The following is a 15045-nucleotide window of genomic DNA, read 5'->3' as shown; positions in this document are numbered from 1 at the left end:
AACACACAGTTCCTCACCTGGGGCCTGCCAGGTGCCACCCACAAGAGTTCATGGCCGCCAGCCAAGGCAGGGACTACAGTAATAACAGGTCCCTTTTCTGTGTTCAGTTGTTCCTCCCATCCTTTGAAGGTAGCACCTCTGCTCTCGGATCTGAGGACAGAAGCAGAAAGCTCACTACCTCCATCCGCTCGTTCACTACAGTCTCAAGGGCGGGGCCCTGATGTGCACATGGTACTCCAGGTGTGTTCTGACACCAGCCCAAAGCAGACAGAGCTCCCAACCCCTCGCTGCTTTATGGACAAGTGGCGTCTTCCTCACCCTCGGACTTGCATTCCCCATCTCAATGACAGACGAGGAGACTGCGCCCATGATCCTCAAGTTTTCACCCCGCTTGCACATTCATTTTAAAAGATCTAACAGACTTCCCCAGGGGGCCTAGGGTCACCAGTTTCTCCCCAATAAAGTGACTCCTTCCTGGCATTTGTGTCTCCCCCAGAGCCTGCCTGCCTTCTTCACACAGCACGTCTGACAGATGTGAGAGCAGATGCCAGCTCCACTTCTGAGTAAGGACCAAGAGCCCTTAGTCTTCTGGAGAGGGTGCCGAGGACAGGCTCCAGTGTGGGCTGAGGGTGACCTCCAATTCGGCTGCTGCTCAGCCCCCAGAGGCCAGTGTGGGCTAAAGAAGGAGGCGAGGAGGCTACAATTGGGTACTTCTGAGCCAAACAGGGACACTTTAGACTTGCTTTGATCGTGAATACCCACGTGCAGAGCCCACGTGGGGACATGGGGAGGGAGGGTTCGCTGCAGAGGCTGCTCTCAGGAGGCCCACTATTTCCAGAAAGGATACCACCTATATCACCACAATACTCCACAGCAAAGGGCTCAATGTGGGGCCTGTGAGGGACGAGGCAGGGGGAGAGAGAGATGACGTCTGAACTGACAGCTCTGACAAGTGGGAACAGGAGGGGACAGGATTCCCTGTGGTGAGACCCAGGTAAGCCAAGGGCTGGGGAGAACGTGCTCACTGCCTGCTTTCCTGCTTTACTGGGTAAAACATATAACACTTGCCATTTTGACCATTCTGAGTATAGAGTTCAGTGGTAGTAAGTACATTCAACCATCATTACTATCCATCTCCAGAACCTTTTCATTTTCCCAAACTGAAGCTCTGAACTCATTAAACACTAACTCTCCGTTCTCCCTTTCCCAGCCCATGGCCACCACCATGCTATCTCTAGCTGTATACATCTGATACTTTAGGTACCTCATATGAGGGCAATCTTATGACATTTGTCCTTTTGTGACTGGCTTATTTCATTTAGCATACTGTTTTCAAGGCTCCTCCATGTTGTAACACGTGTCAGAATTTCATCTCTTTTTAAGGCGGAATAACATCCCACTGTATGTCTATTCCCTGTCCGCTCTTGCTGGTGTTCCCAGGAGGGGCGGGAGTGGAGGTGAGGCTTGGCACCAAAGGGGTGAAGGTCGTGAGAGTGAGCTGTTGCAACAGCTGTTTACACGAGAGGCATTCTTCCAATCAGAGTTCCAGCGGCATGAAGATACAGTGGAATCACATGTGCCTTGAAGAGCAGCTGACAAAACACACGAGGAACGACAGCCTTTCGGAGCGTGAGCATTGCTTTAGGCTGGGCTCCGTGACCCGAGGCCAGCTCATGTGGATGACAAATATCCTACCCCCAGCACATGCCCTGATACCACAGAAGCCCCCTGAGGCTGTGCCAGCAGCTGTCAGTGTTGACATTCAATAACGTTAGAGTAGGAGTTCCCAAACGTCATTCAGTCGCCTACTGACTTCATGAGCTTGCCATTTTTTGAGTACTAACTAGGTTATTGTTTACCATATTTATTTATTTGTATTTTAGAGAAAATAATGTAATTTTTAAAGAAAATTTAAAAATTTAAAATTTAAAAAGAAATTTCTGCCTGACCAGGCGATGGAGCAGTGGATAGAGCGTTGGTCTGGAATGCTGAGGACCAGGTTCAAAATCTTGAGGTCGCTGGCTTGAGTGTGGGATCATAGACATGACCCCATGGTCGTGGCTTGAGCCCAAAGGTTGCTGGCTTGAAGCCCAAGATTATTGGCTTGAGCAAGGGGTCACTGGCTCAGCTGGAGTCCCCGTGGTCAAGGCATATATGAGAAGCAATCAATGAACAACTAAGGTGCCATAACTAAGAGTTGATGTTTCTCATTTCTCTCTCTTCCTATCTGTCCCTGTCTTTCCCCTGACCCCTTCTCTTTCTCTCTCTCTCGCTTAAATAAAAGTAAGCTTTCTATCATTCTCCCATAAGACATTATCTAAATAGTTGATAAATGTAAAAAAAATAATGAAGGAGGACTAAACCAACCAGACAGGTACCACTGCGCACTGGCAGGCGGGCCCAAGGATCACGTTCCCTTGGCGGACAGGAGGTGGGCAGGGACAGGACAGCTGTCGGGGTGCAAGCAGCAAGCACTTTCTTGGGCAAATTAGAGTAACTTTACTTTTTAGAGAGAGAAAAATAAGGAAAAAAAACCACCTCTCACAGCATGGTTCTTAGCCCACCTAAATAAAATCCTATTTCCTCTGAGAAGATGTCCCATATTTTGGTGGCAAAGCCCACTTTATTGAGTCCTGTGAGTGAACTGGGATCATTTGTTAGTTTGGGGAATGATGCTTCCCTTTTCATGGGGGAGGAAGAGGAAAAGAGAAGAGCTAGAAAAGGTAGGCCTCGGTCACGTGGAAGGTGAAGACCACCTGTCAAGCACTGTATACAGCTCTGTAAATCACTAAATCTACCACTAGCTGACCTGTTTTGTACAGTCATTGTCATCTACATTGCTCTGGCTCCGGTTCTAAGGAGCACAGTCCTGCCTCCTGTTTCTGGAGAACTCCGAGAGCTGAGGACATGAGAACGCAGTGGACAGGCACTGGCCTAGGAAAACCACTTCATCCAATTTCACAAACAGGACCGGCGATTGCTCCCGGGTAACTCTATAGTTTACAGAACACTTTGCATGTGGATCACCATTTAATCCTAGTCACCACAGAGCAATTTACAGATGTACTTCTGTGGGCCCCCAATAATCAGGAGCGCCCTCCGTCTCAGAGCCAGGCTGCAGACAGATATTCAATGAATCTGAGAGGGACAAATGAAGGACAACTAACAGCAGATTTACCCCCAATACCAGTCAATTTATGAACGTCCTTAACAGAAGTGACAAAGTACCTGGAAGAATGTGCCAGATGTGTATACAGTAGTTCAGTATTATGCAATATTCAGGAGAGATAAATATTGTACATAAATATCAACCTAAAAGGAAAATACATGCCAGTGAACAGATTAGCTATTAAATCAGAGGGCCTCGTGCATATACCTCTCACACAGGATTTATTGTTCCCAGAGCATCTGTGCCTGACCAAGCTGGGTTAGTAATGGCATGCAGTTAGGGCAGGGGAATGTTATAATGGCAGTCATTAAAACAAGCTCCTTCCCACCCCCCATGTTACACGGAGAATTCAAATTTTCATTAAGGCCCAACAATAGGGAACAGTTAAGTAAATTATGGCATGCTAACTGGATGGAATATTAAGCAGCCATTAAAATGATGAATCTGAAGATTATGTAGCTACATGGAAAAGCGTGCATGAAATTACACTAAGTTAAAAAGTAAAATACAAGATTGTTTATGTGCTGAGAGCAAACCATATAATACAAGCTCTCTAAACAAGTCCCGGGCAATGTGAACAATGCCCCGCTGGGAATTCTACTCCTTGCTTCAGAAGAGCTGAACAGCAGCACTGCACACTTGCCCATAATATCTAAACTTTGATGACAGTGGTGTTGTAAGTACAGACACACGTGAAATGAATTAGGGACTGAAGACTGGATATAGGAAGGTAAGCCGTTACTGTGTATAGAGGAAAGAATTATTGCATAATAATTTTTGAACAATGTTTTAAATAATGAATAAAAATGCTAGTAAAGAAAAAAGAATGTAATTAAGACAGAAACACATAAAAGTGAATATAATGTTCAGCAAGTTGGGCTTACAGGAGCTGTGCATGTTTTAGAAGCAGTTGCCTTTCCCTGAGAAAAGGCCAATTTCGGGAAAATCTTCTCTCCAGGGAGAGGTTTGCCAAGAGCCCTGGGAAGTGAAGGGCAATATTACGCCCATCCTGCTCACCAGACATCGCTGTCTCCTGCCTAATGACAAGGCCCGTCCTCCTTATTACCCAGACTGATCTGTGATGATTCGGAGGCTGAGCTAATAGGGGAGCTGGAGAGCATATGTTTGAAGTCACAAGTTATCTGGACATCATCAACTATAAATTCATGGAAAATGACCTTTAATATTGGGTGGCAGACTGTGATTTCATGCCTCTTAGGCAGGGAGCAGAAACATCACATTGACAGGGTGGGGATTTCTCTTGACCTCTGGAGTAGAAAGGTTTTCAAGTGGAATTACATATGGAGAAAGAACCAAAAGGGGGGAAAAAAAGAGCCCTTTCTTTAGAATCAGAGAATGTTAGACCTGGAAAAGACCCTGGGCACATTCACCAAGGGCCCAGAGCCGGGAGGGTAAGGCGGTGCGCTGACCAAGGACTGTGGCCATGGCGAGGAAAGGGATGGGAGTATCTGAGTAGGCCAGGGGTCCCCAAACTTTTTACACAGGGGGCCAGTTCACTGTCCCTCAAACCGTTGGAGGGCCGGACTATAAAAAAAACTTGAACAAATCCCTATGCACACTGCACAAAAATCTTATTTTAAAGTAAAAAAACAAAATGGGAGCAAATACAATATTTAAAATAAAGAACAAGTAAATTTAAATCAACAAACTGACCAGTATTTCAATAGGAACTATGCTCCTCTCACTGACCACCAATGAAAGAGGTGCCCCTTCCGGAAGTGCGGCGGGGGCCGGATAAATGGACTCAGGGGGCCGCATGTGGCCCACGGGCCATAGTTTGGGGACCCCTGAAGTAGGCAGTATCTGAGTAGGGAACCAGGACGGAGCTTGGTGCAAACCAGGAGCCTCCTGAGCGGCTTTCATGGAGGTTTAGAGGTCCCCAAGCCCACAAGCGATAAGCTATATGCTATACTTCGCTCCAGCATTCATCACCTCTGTGCCTCCCCACCCCTCCTTTTTATTTTTACTTTTTCTCTTTAGCTGCAGGAAGCTCATGATTTTGATGCTTAACTTCAATAGCTATGATAGCTTAGATATTGCAGATTCACTTGACCATCCTTTTTCATGGATTTTGATGACTATTGTAACAGTAACAGCCTCAATAGACACATTTCTCTTTATTATGGACAGCCTCAATTCTGTATTTTGAAAGCAGATGAACACACAAATAAATGAAAAAAAAAATACTTTAACATACTTTATGATAAATACTTTTACTAGTAAGAAGATTGAAAAAAAGAAACCTTTTCTTTACCTTCGCTTTGGGAACAGAACAAGGAGGGCAGGGCTTGACTTCACCCTCTGGGAGACTGGGGCCGAGGAAATCAGCACATGTGCCCAGTGAACACACGTCCTCGCACCCAGCCAGGCAGCGACTGAGTGCCCGCCTCCACAGCTGGATGGAGACGGATGAGACACAGTCCTGGCCTTCAGGGAGCCCCTGACCCAAGGATGGCTAAGTTTCCTCCACGGGGAGCAGATGTGGCACTACAATTCACTTGGGGGAAACTTGGGAGGGCCTTGAAGAATTTAGACATGAAGTTGTGGCACAGAAAATGATGTCTGATGGACATGCAGGGATGGAAGCTGAAGGTGCACGTAGGGAAGGAGGGCTGTCCAGGGGACCCACTGAAAGCAGGTTCCGAATGTCCCTGAATGACTCGGGACAGCACCTCCAGGAGTGTCTAAGGAGAGGTGCCCTAGAACCTCTGGGCAGGGTGGAGCTGGGCGGGGAGAGGCTGGCGCAGACGTGTAGGAGCCGAGCTGGAAATGACAGACGCTGGCCTGCAGGCCCCTCGCCTCTAATTTTCTCAGCTGGGTTTGTCTGGGAATCCACACCAGATCTCAAATCACAGGGTAGCAGACCTCAGGAGGAATAGGTGGCCGGGGAGGCCAGGCCCTGCCACCACCTCCCAGCCAGGGGAGGTGTGCTGGCTGTGCCGTAACATCTCTCCCGCGTGGCTTTGAAGCCCCTGGGACCTGTGCCCCAGCTGCCAGGCTGGGCGTGGCCTAGACTCAGACACACCCAGCACTGACCTGACTGGGTCTTGCCCTGCACTGACCATCTGGAGGGAGGCGCCGCCCGGGGCCAGGTGAGCAACAGGTTCAACAGCACAGTGTGGTGGCCGAAAACACTGATCCTGCCGGGCTGCTTGGGCCTGAGCCCTGGTTCCAGTGGGGGACCAGGCTATGCTGCCACCGTCTCATCATCTCTGGAGGAGGGGGCCACCGTATCCTCCTTGGAAGGAGGGTATGAGTTATTCAGATGTACTCAGTGTCTAGGACAGTGCCTATGCACAGGAAGCACTCCAGGAATGTTACTGTCCCAGTCACTGCCACTGGGGCTCCTTTGGGACACCATTCCAAGACCCCTCCCTCCTCGGAGATCACCCTTGTCTGCCAGAGCCATGAAGACCTGCTTACTGAAATCTGACAGGCCAGCCCTGCACTGGAAATGGAAGGGTTTCCACACAAGCCTCAGAACTGCTGTTGTTTCTGGATCCACAACTTCCCATATTAGCTGCTGCTTTGGCAATCTCACGCGCCCACGTGGGAGCCCTCCTCCGGATCAACTCTTGCGCATGACACGAAACACACGGTAGACCAGGTCCTGGTTCTCAGTGACCTGGAGTCTAATCACTACATTTTATAGAAGGGCAAACTGAGGTGTGGGGAAGGGAAGAGAGTAGCAAGGATGAGGCCCCAGGTCCTCTAACTCCTGGACAAGGGCTCTTCCTCCTGCCTTTCCTCGATGCTTCCTGACCCCTCACAGCAGACTGAGGGAGGGGCTCCAAAGGAGTGACACGCAGCAGACACTCGGCCACGTTCCAGGGCACCACATCACAGAGAAGACGGGATGTTCTCCCATCCAAGCTGTTAAATACCTGCTGGAGAAAGACCCTCCTCTCCAGGGTGCTTCAACAGAAGCCTGGATTCGGGTATCCCTCGGCGTGAGAGAGCAGCATGGGCAGCAGGAGAGCCCGGGTGGACGCTGCGGGCCAGCCAGGGCAGGGCAGCCTGGAATCAGTGCCTGGAGACAATCCCAACACGACACCAGCAGGAGGCCCCAGCCCCTCCGCCTCTATCTAGTCTGGTTTCCGGAGCTGTCTAGAAGCCAGGAGACTGACTAACAGGAGTCCTCCTACCATCTCTTTTCCAGGCATGCACGGAAGCCCCCGAGAAATGGAGGGTGAGCTCTGCGGAAGCCGGGGCTGTAGGACAGGAGCACCGGGTCACGTCGGAAGGAGCAGAGCAGGCCTGGCACTGGCCAGTGCAACCTGGGCCACTACTCTTATTCTCAGTCCCAGGGCGAGGGAAAGGCCCGGGTCTGAGTCAGGGAGCCTGGTGTGCTCCCTTCCTTTGGTCATTGGCCCCTGGAGTGCCCTTGTTCTGTGGCACCAGAGGGGAGACAAGACTGCACACCTGATGACACCAAATATGTTTCCCTCAGGATTTAAAAGGCCATGCAAACCTCTCACAGAGCTCTCAGGTGCTCTCTACGATCACAGCTGGGTCCCTCAGCCCTGTAGGTCACTTTGCACTCTTCCAGTGACTGTCTTTGCGTGCGGGGCCTCTGAGCGGCTGTGGGCCCGAGTTCTGTCGCCATCCCCTGTGGAGACTCACTGAGGCGGACTGGTGGGTCCAGGGTCCTGGCAGCTCCCGGGGTCGAGGCAGCTCCCAGGGTCGAGGCAGTGCACACACGCGTCTCCACTGAGAGCAGCCACTTCCTCGGGAGACAGCTTTCCTAGTCCGTGCCGACTACAACGTCCTAACTCACAGGCCAGCAGAAACCTGCCTGCTTTTCTTTCTCAATCACCTACTGAGCCCTTAGTGTATATTAGAGTGGACGCCAGGTCAAATGCTGAGCATCCCATGGTGTTTGATGAGGCTCCCGCCCCGCAAAGACCTCCTGGTTTTAGCAGGAGAATCAGGACCCCAACATCTGCAAACACCAAGTTAATAACAATTAACGAGTTACTGAACACCTGCAGGTGCTAGGCACCGTCCTGGGCATCGGCGGTGTCTCATTTCTCATCCTCATGACGCAGAGAGGCAACAGCTCCTATATTTACAATGCGGAGACCAAGGCTCAGCTGGGGTCACCCAGTGCTGACTGACCCCAAGGCCCCTGACGTGAGGGTGGTACAGACAGTGGCAGCTGGGTGGAAGCAGAAAGCAATGCCGTCCTGGGGAATTTGCAAAACTTCAGGGAGGATGTGGCATTTCACAGAATCTCAGGTCCTAGTGCAAGGAGGACCCTGGGGGGGGGGGGGGTCAGGGAAGCCTAGGGACCTGCCTGGTGTCACTCTAGGAAAGGGGGAAGAGTCAGACAGGTGAAGGCATGGGTACCAGGAGAAAGGGCGGCCAAGGCCAGACAAGCACAAATAGAGTCATGGCCAGAGGAAAGCTAGAGGGATTTTTGAGGTGAAATCAAGTAGTTCGAGTTGCTTTGAGCCCCAGGGCTCACGAGGAAGAGGCGGGAAGCGGCTAGAAAGGCACGCCAGGGCTGTGCCGCAGAGGGCCGCGTGCTGGAGGAGGGCTGCAGCCGCATGGCCGGACACTGGGACGGCTAGAAAGGCACGCCAGGGCTGTGCCGCAGAGGGCCGCGTGCTGGAGGAGGGTTGCAGCTGCATGGCCGGAGACTGGGACGGCTAGAGAGGCACGCCCGGGCTGTGCCGCAGAGGGCCGCGTGCTGGAGGAGGACTGCAGCCGCATGGCCGGACACTGGGACGGCTAGAGAGGCACGCCAGGGCTGTGCCGCAGAGGGCCGCGTGCTGGAGGAGGGTTGCAGCTGCATGGCCGGAGACTGGGACGGCTAGAGAGGCACGCCCGGGCTGTGCCGCAGAGGGCCGCGTGCTGGAGGGCTGCAGCCGCATGGCCGGACACTGGGACGGCTAGAGAGGCACGCCCGGGCTGTGCCGCAGAGGGCCGCGTGCTGGAGGGCTGCAGCCGCATGGCCGGACACTGGGACGTGCGGACCCGGTGCCCGCATTAGCTCTGCGTCTTCACACACACACCACATCCCTCGCCCTTTTCAGAAGCTGGCAGAAAACACCAGGGTGGAGCAATCAGCAAGTAATGTTCTGAAGTCCAACCCTGAAAACAATTAGGGCTCTACCCTTTCAAGAAGGGACAGAGGATGGACCAGGCTCCAGAAAGAAAACACACTCCTACAAACAGCCCCAAACGTGGAAATGAGTATTTCCACCAGGATAAGGGGCAGAGGTTGTAATGGCACCAACATCCTCAGGTCAACCCTGAAAGGAGCAGGTGTCCCCCAGACCTTGTGCTGCAGACGGAGGCCAGGGCCCAAGAGGGACTGCCTAGGGACTTGGCAAACGAGCCAGATGTGAGTCCAGCCTTGTGTCATCTGAGTATTGACAGTCGTACTTGTAAAGAGGGCCAGCACCCCACTGGTACAATCTTCCAGTCTGCTGGGCATGATGAGGTCTCAGCTTCCAGAGAGGCCTCGGGACACATTCTAATGTGATGAAGCCACGGGGGAGAGGCGCTCATGTCAGTCATACCTGCCTCTTCTCCCGGTCCCTCATACATCGGGCCTTGGAGGAGCTGTGGCCACACCCAAGCCCCTGGCCATCTGCAGCGGAGACAAGCTGAGGGGCGCAGCCAGTGTCTTGAAGGCTCACCTCGCCATAGTTCTCGCTAAGGACCACTAAGCGCTGCGTGCATGCTGTGCCGGTCTGTGCTCCGCACCCCATTCTTCACCTAATTCTCATAGCACCTCTGTAAGGGGGTACTGTGGACATCGCCACTGTAAAGGTGGTCACATAGCAAGCCAGTGATGGAGGCAGCCTGACTCTCAATCCCAATCCCACACAGCTTAACTTCTAACCCTGTAGCTGTCTATACCACCTTTCCAACACAACCTGATGCTCCCTCTGCTCCACCAGGTTCAAAATAACACCAACGTGTTTAGGTGAGCAAGAGAAGAGCTGGGTCCTTGCCCCACTGTGCCTAGTGATGGCAGGCAGGTCTCTTCCTACCTCTGGTCATCAGTTTGCTCATGAAGCGGGGTCATCTGAGGTTTATCTGACTAGGACCACACATAGGTCCCTACAGGAATCGTGGTCAGGCAGTCTAGGAGGAAAGCCAAGGGGGATATTATGAGAAGGAGAGCTGCCCATCGACACATTCTGGAACTTTAGAGGGGCAGCCACCCATGCTGTCATCCCGGTCTAGATGGCTGTAAGCAAGTGATTACAAACTGGCATCAGGAACAGGGTGCCAGCCTCCCAAGGCAGAGCCAGGGCCTCTTCCGGGCATGACCCTTCCATCCACCTGAGGAGGTTACCCCTTGCCACATGCCAGGTTTGCAGTCAAATTGGCCAAACCCACCCATACCCAGCTGGTGGTGGCTGTTGCTGGTCACGAGGTCACTGCCTCACACTAAGGGGTGTTGCTGGCATTGGGCACTGTGCCCAGCTCAGCTGCCCAGCCGGAAGTGACTTGCTGTGCTCTGGCAAGCTCTCTGTCCCAGCCTTCCCTGCTTTGGAACTGCTTCAAGAGAGAAACTTATTCCCCTGGGGACTTAAACAATCTCAGCTCTCTGGATGATGGTGACAAGGCTGCTGGCCTGGGACCAGCCTGGGCCTGCGCGCACCAGCTGTGTGACCCTGGACAGCAGCCTGATTCACTGGGCTGATTCCTTGCAGGTGAAGCAGGGAGAGGTGTAGCCGATGGTCTCAGAGACCTTTCTGGCTCCAAAGTCCTTCATGCCGACTCTTCAACTCTTCAAATAGTGGATGTTCACACATGCTTCTTGGTCCAGTGCTGTGGCTTCAGCATGCAGAGAAGGGGACATATGTGAGAGCACCCATCCTACCAGTGTGTGGGGTCCCTGACCTCAACATCCCCACCACCTTCCAGCACACTCCTCCAAAGTTCAACTTCAATATGCAACGGGAGCCCTGCCCCATGAGCAGCTCTATTCTAATATAGAGTTGTGCTTTCCTGCCTGGGATCATTAATTTTGTGTTCCAGCACAAAATACTGACTATGGTTTTTGTTTTATTTGAAAGAGGAGTGGGGAAGGTGTGTGTGGGATGCTACATACAAAACTTAGGAACCTGAAAGCAACCAGTGTTCAGAACTGCTTTCACGCAGCCTTTTCCTGTCAATAGTGATCACAGATTACACCATCCACACAACCATCTCAAGAATTATTTGGGAGGAAACATCTGGATAATGAATGCTTTTATTCTGGAAAACAAGAACAGCCCCTCCTCGGGGCCCTGAAAAGGTGTCCTGAAGATAGTCCACACTGCGTGAAAGGTGTCATTAACGCCTGGAACATGAGAGCAAGGCGCCTTGAGACTGAGCGGAGACAGAGCCATCTCACCACTGGTGGCCTCTTCCAACTGGCTCCTCGCCAGGGTGCCCAGCCCAAAACGCGGCTGCTCCAGAACTCTACGTGCTGGGGTTCTGTTTGGTTTGGTACACTAAAGAAAGAGGTGGTGTAGCAGCTCAAAGATAAATCTGACACCGTTACTAGCACTTCCTTTAAGAAGCTGGGAAGGCACCCCTGACATCTCATCTCTTGTGGACCGGCATCGGTCCGCGGAATGGCAGTTGAAAAACACTGTGCTACAGATGTTAACAAGGAAAAACTAGAGGCAAGTTAAAAGCCTATGAATAGGGGAATGACTGAGTACACTGTGCTATAGTCTCATAGAACCATTCAAAAGAACTAATAACTTCATAAAGATTTGTGGTGCAAAACAATGTTTAGTTGGATAGCATTTATATAGAAAATAATGTTTGTAATATGTAGAGATGTGTAGATTTGTAAGCAAATGGGAAAAGGCTAAACAAATATACAACAAATTATTAACAGTCATGCTTGTCTTTGAAAAGAGATTTCACTTTTTATTTCTTATATGCTTGTATGTCGAGTTTTCTTGCCCAGGGCACATAATTTTTTAATGTAATAATTTAAAAAAAATTTAAGGAAATTTCATGTGCACTTGAAACTATCCCCATTATTACTGTTGTTGTTCGTGACAGCACTTATTAAGATCTGCTTTCAACCAGGCACTGTACCAGTTTTATATGAACCCCAGGACAGGTGAGGAAACCGAGGCTGGGACAGGAAGAGTGGAGGGTGAGCTGAGGTCCTGTGGCTCCCTGCTGCTTTCGGGAAGCAGTGTGGCTGTGGAATGCCCTCATCTGCTATGTAATATTCCAGTGGAATGAGCTTCAGATCAACTGCTTCTGCTTTTAATATTGTTTCTTAACAATTTCCATTTCTTGTCATGTTGACATATTTGCAGTTTAAGAAACAGAGTTCAGAGGAAATATCTCTGGGTTTTTAACTCAAAGATGTACATTTTAATTATAACATGGCCCCAAAACATGCCCCTGGTCGTCACAGAGGTGCTTGACTTATAAAGACACATTAAAAAACTGCAGTTACAGCCCCAACTGCAAACGATGGGAGGGTTCCCAAGACACAACCTACAAGAACAGGCTTAATCACTTTTTGGGACCTGCAAAGGGCCCCTGCTCTTACAGGGGCTTAGACACCTTTTCATCTAAGTCACAAGTCAAGGTACTTTCCATCGACCAATGTTGGTCAGCAAGCCACGAGTCAAAAATCAACCTCAGCTGGTTGACAGCAGGCACCGCCCTTTGGGGTGTGAGCAGGGCCGAGGTGGGTCTCCATGCCCGTTAGAGGAGGCCGCCTCCTTGCTGAGGGGATCGGAAGGGATTACAGCAGCACAACTTCATACCCATAGATAGGACTGACACAGGATGTCAGGCTCCAACAATGAGATATGCTTCAGAAAATGGACTAAGAGTTCCTGACTCTGAAAATCCATGCAGCTAGAAGGAGTGAGGGAGGTCTGGGTACCAGCTCGCTTCACCAGTTCATTCTTTCACAGTCTTGCTCATGCCACCAAGTGCCCATCTTGATGGTTTATGGGGAAACGTAGATTAATCAGACCTGGCCCCTGCCCTAGAGAAGCTCACAGCCTAAAACAGTCTTCTCTGGGGATATCTGGTGAAGTGTGTCATCTGCTCAAGTACCGCCTGGCGAAGAGGCTCACGCTTTAATGGCTAGGCAAGGGGGAGCCATTCAAGGTTTCTGAGGAGGCCAAGGGGTGAGCAAGGGCCCCGGGTCTGCCCACTGCACTCTGTCCTATGTCGGGGGCTGGGCTAGTCAGGTCCTCAAGGCCTGTTTCCCCAAACATTAGACTGGATTCTTACTGTCGCAGCACACAGGGTGGTGTAAATGAACTAAATGATAATGCACTGTTATCAACCCTAAGTCCTAGGGCTAGTATTATCTGTAGAGTGCTTGTGAGCCAGAATTACATGCTATGGGTGCCAGAGGTGGACAGAGGGTCTGGGGAGCACCAGAGTCTATGTGTGTGTACTTATACGTACAAACATATGTAACACACATATGTACGCACACATTCAGAGTCACGTGCACATGACAGATCTTCTAGCAGCTTAACCAATGTTTGAGTCTCTTGGAGACCCTGCCCTACCCTGCCCAGCAGGTTTTCTCTGCCCCGGGTGGAAGGTGGGGGATTGGAAGCCTTTCTTAGCAGGTGTGTACATGTGAGTGTCTCAGCCAGGAGTCAGGGGCGCACGGCGCAAGTGGCAGAGGAAGAGACTAATAAAATGACAGCCAGCAGATAATTGAGGCCTGCTGAAGAGTCTCCTTTTCCTTTTTTCTTAAGCAAGATGGGGCTTAGCACTTGCCTTTGGGATGAAGTCTTGTGACCCAGTGAGTGAGACCTGGGGGAGGGTGCGGTGGAAAAGGAAGCCTATTTGAGTGTGTATTAAGTTACAAGAAAAAGGAAATCATAGGATGAAACTGAACCAAGCTAAAAATAAGGCAGCCCCAACATTTTGCTAGACAGAAAATATAACCCCAGCTAGGCAGGAAAACCACAGTGGTACAAAACATAAAATGTACCATTTCTACCTAAAAATAACTGAAGTACTAATGTGGACTCACCGTTGAGAAATATGTAATTTCTGATATGAGTCTGAGATTGCAGTCTCACTGGGTAGGGAGGGGCTGCCTGCAGTCTGGAATTTAAGTTCTCTTCCAACTATGAAGCTGGTGATACAGGACTGAGATCAACCCCGAGAATATTTTGATCTGTCGGCTCCAACACCTACCAAAAACTCAAAATGAGATGGTCTGTCTAAAGCCCAGATCCAAGGGGCAATGGGCGGAACTTGGACTGGGGGTCAAAAGCCTGGCCTGAGCTTACCACCAGCAGACTGTAGGAAGGCCCTTCTCCTTACTGCTTTCTTGTCTGCAAAGTGACCAACTGTTAGGCAGCTGATTTACCTCAGTTGTTCATTTATTTACTGAACCACCCCTTTATTTATGTTGTTCCTTCATTTTCACATTTCATAATGATATGTCTGTAACCCAGGAGCACGGGAGAGTAAGAAGTGTCCAGGAGATCTGGATTTGGCTCTCAGCTGCCCACTTGTGAGCTGGTTGACCCTGGTGAGCTCTCCAACCTCTCTGGGCCTCCAGCTCCTCAACAGCCAAATGGGGCCACTATACCTCCATGAGTAACAAATGAAGAGCACCGTGCACGTAATAATACTGTCTTCTGCCCACCCCTCACTCAAGTATGTTTCAGACCTTGCCCACCTTGGAATACATGCAAACATTACTGAAATAACCTCAACCTTCCCCTGAAAATGTAGTGCTTCAATCCCAGGCACGGAAGATGTTGACAACTCTAGGTAATGGCGTGCACACTATGGAACTGAACTCAGTAAACAGATTCAAGCCCCGGTCCTGCATTTACCAGCTCAGGCCCTGTGAAGAGTGACTTGCCCCAGCAGAGCCTCGGCAT

General features: G+C 50.6%; 1 protein-coding gene across 1 annotated transcript in view; it reads right to left on the bottom strand.

Moving 5' to 3' along the window:
- Nucleotides 1–15045, bottom strand: part of SHB (SH2 domain containing adaptor protein B) — a 133261-nt gene that overhangs the window by 50292 nt on the left and 67924 nt on the right. The window lies entirely within an intron of this gene.

Source organism: Saccopteryx leptura, chromosome 2 (assembly GCF_036850995.1).
Source record: "Saccopteryx leptura isolate mSacLep1 chromosome 2, mSacLep1_pri_phased_curated, whole genome shotgun sequence".
NCBI lineage: Eukaryota > Metazoa > Chordata > Mammalia > Chiroptera > Emballonuridae > Saccopteryx > Saccopteryx leptura.
The sequence above is the reverse complement of the archived record's forward strand: the minus strand, read 5'-3'. Positions and strand labels throughout refer to the sequence as shown.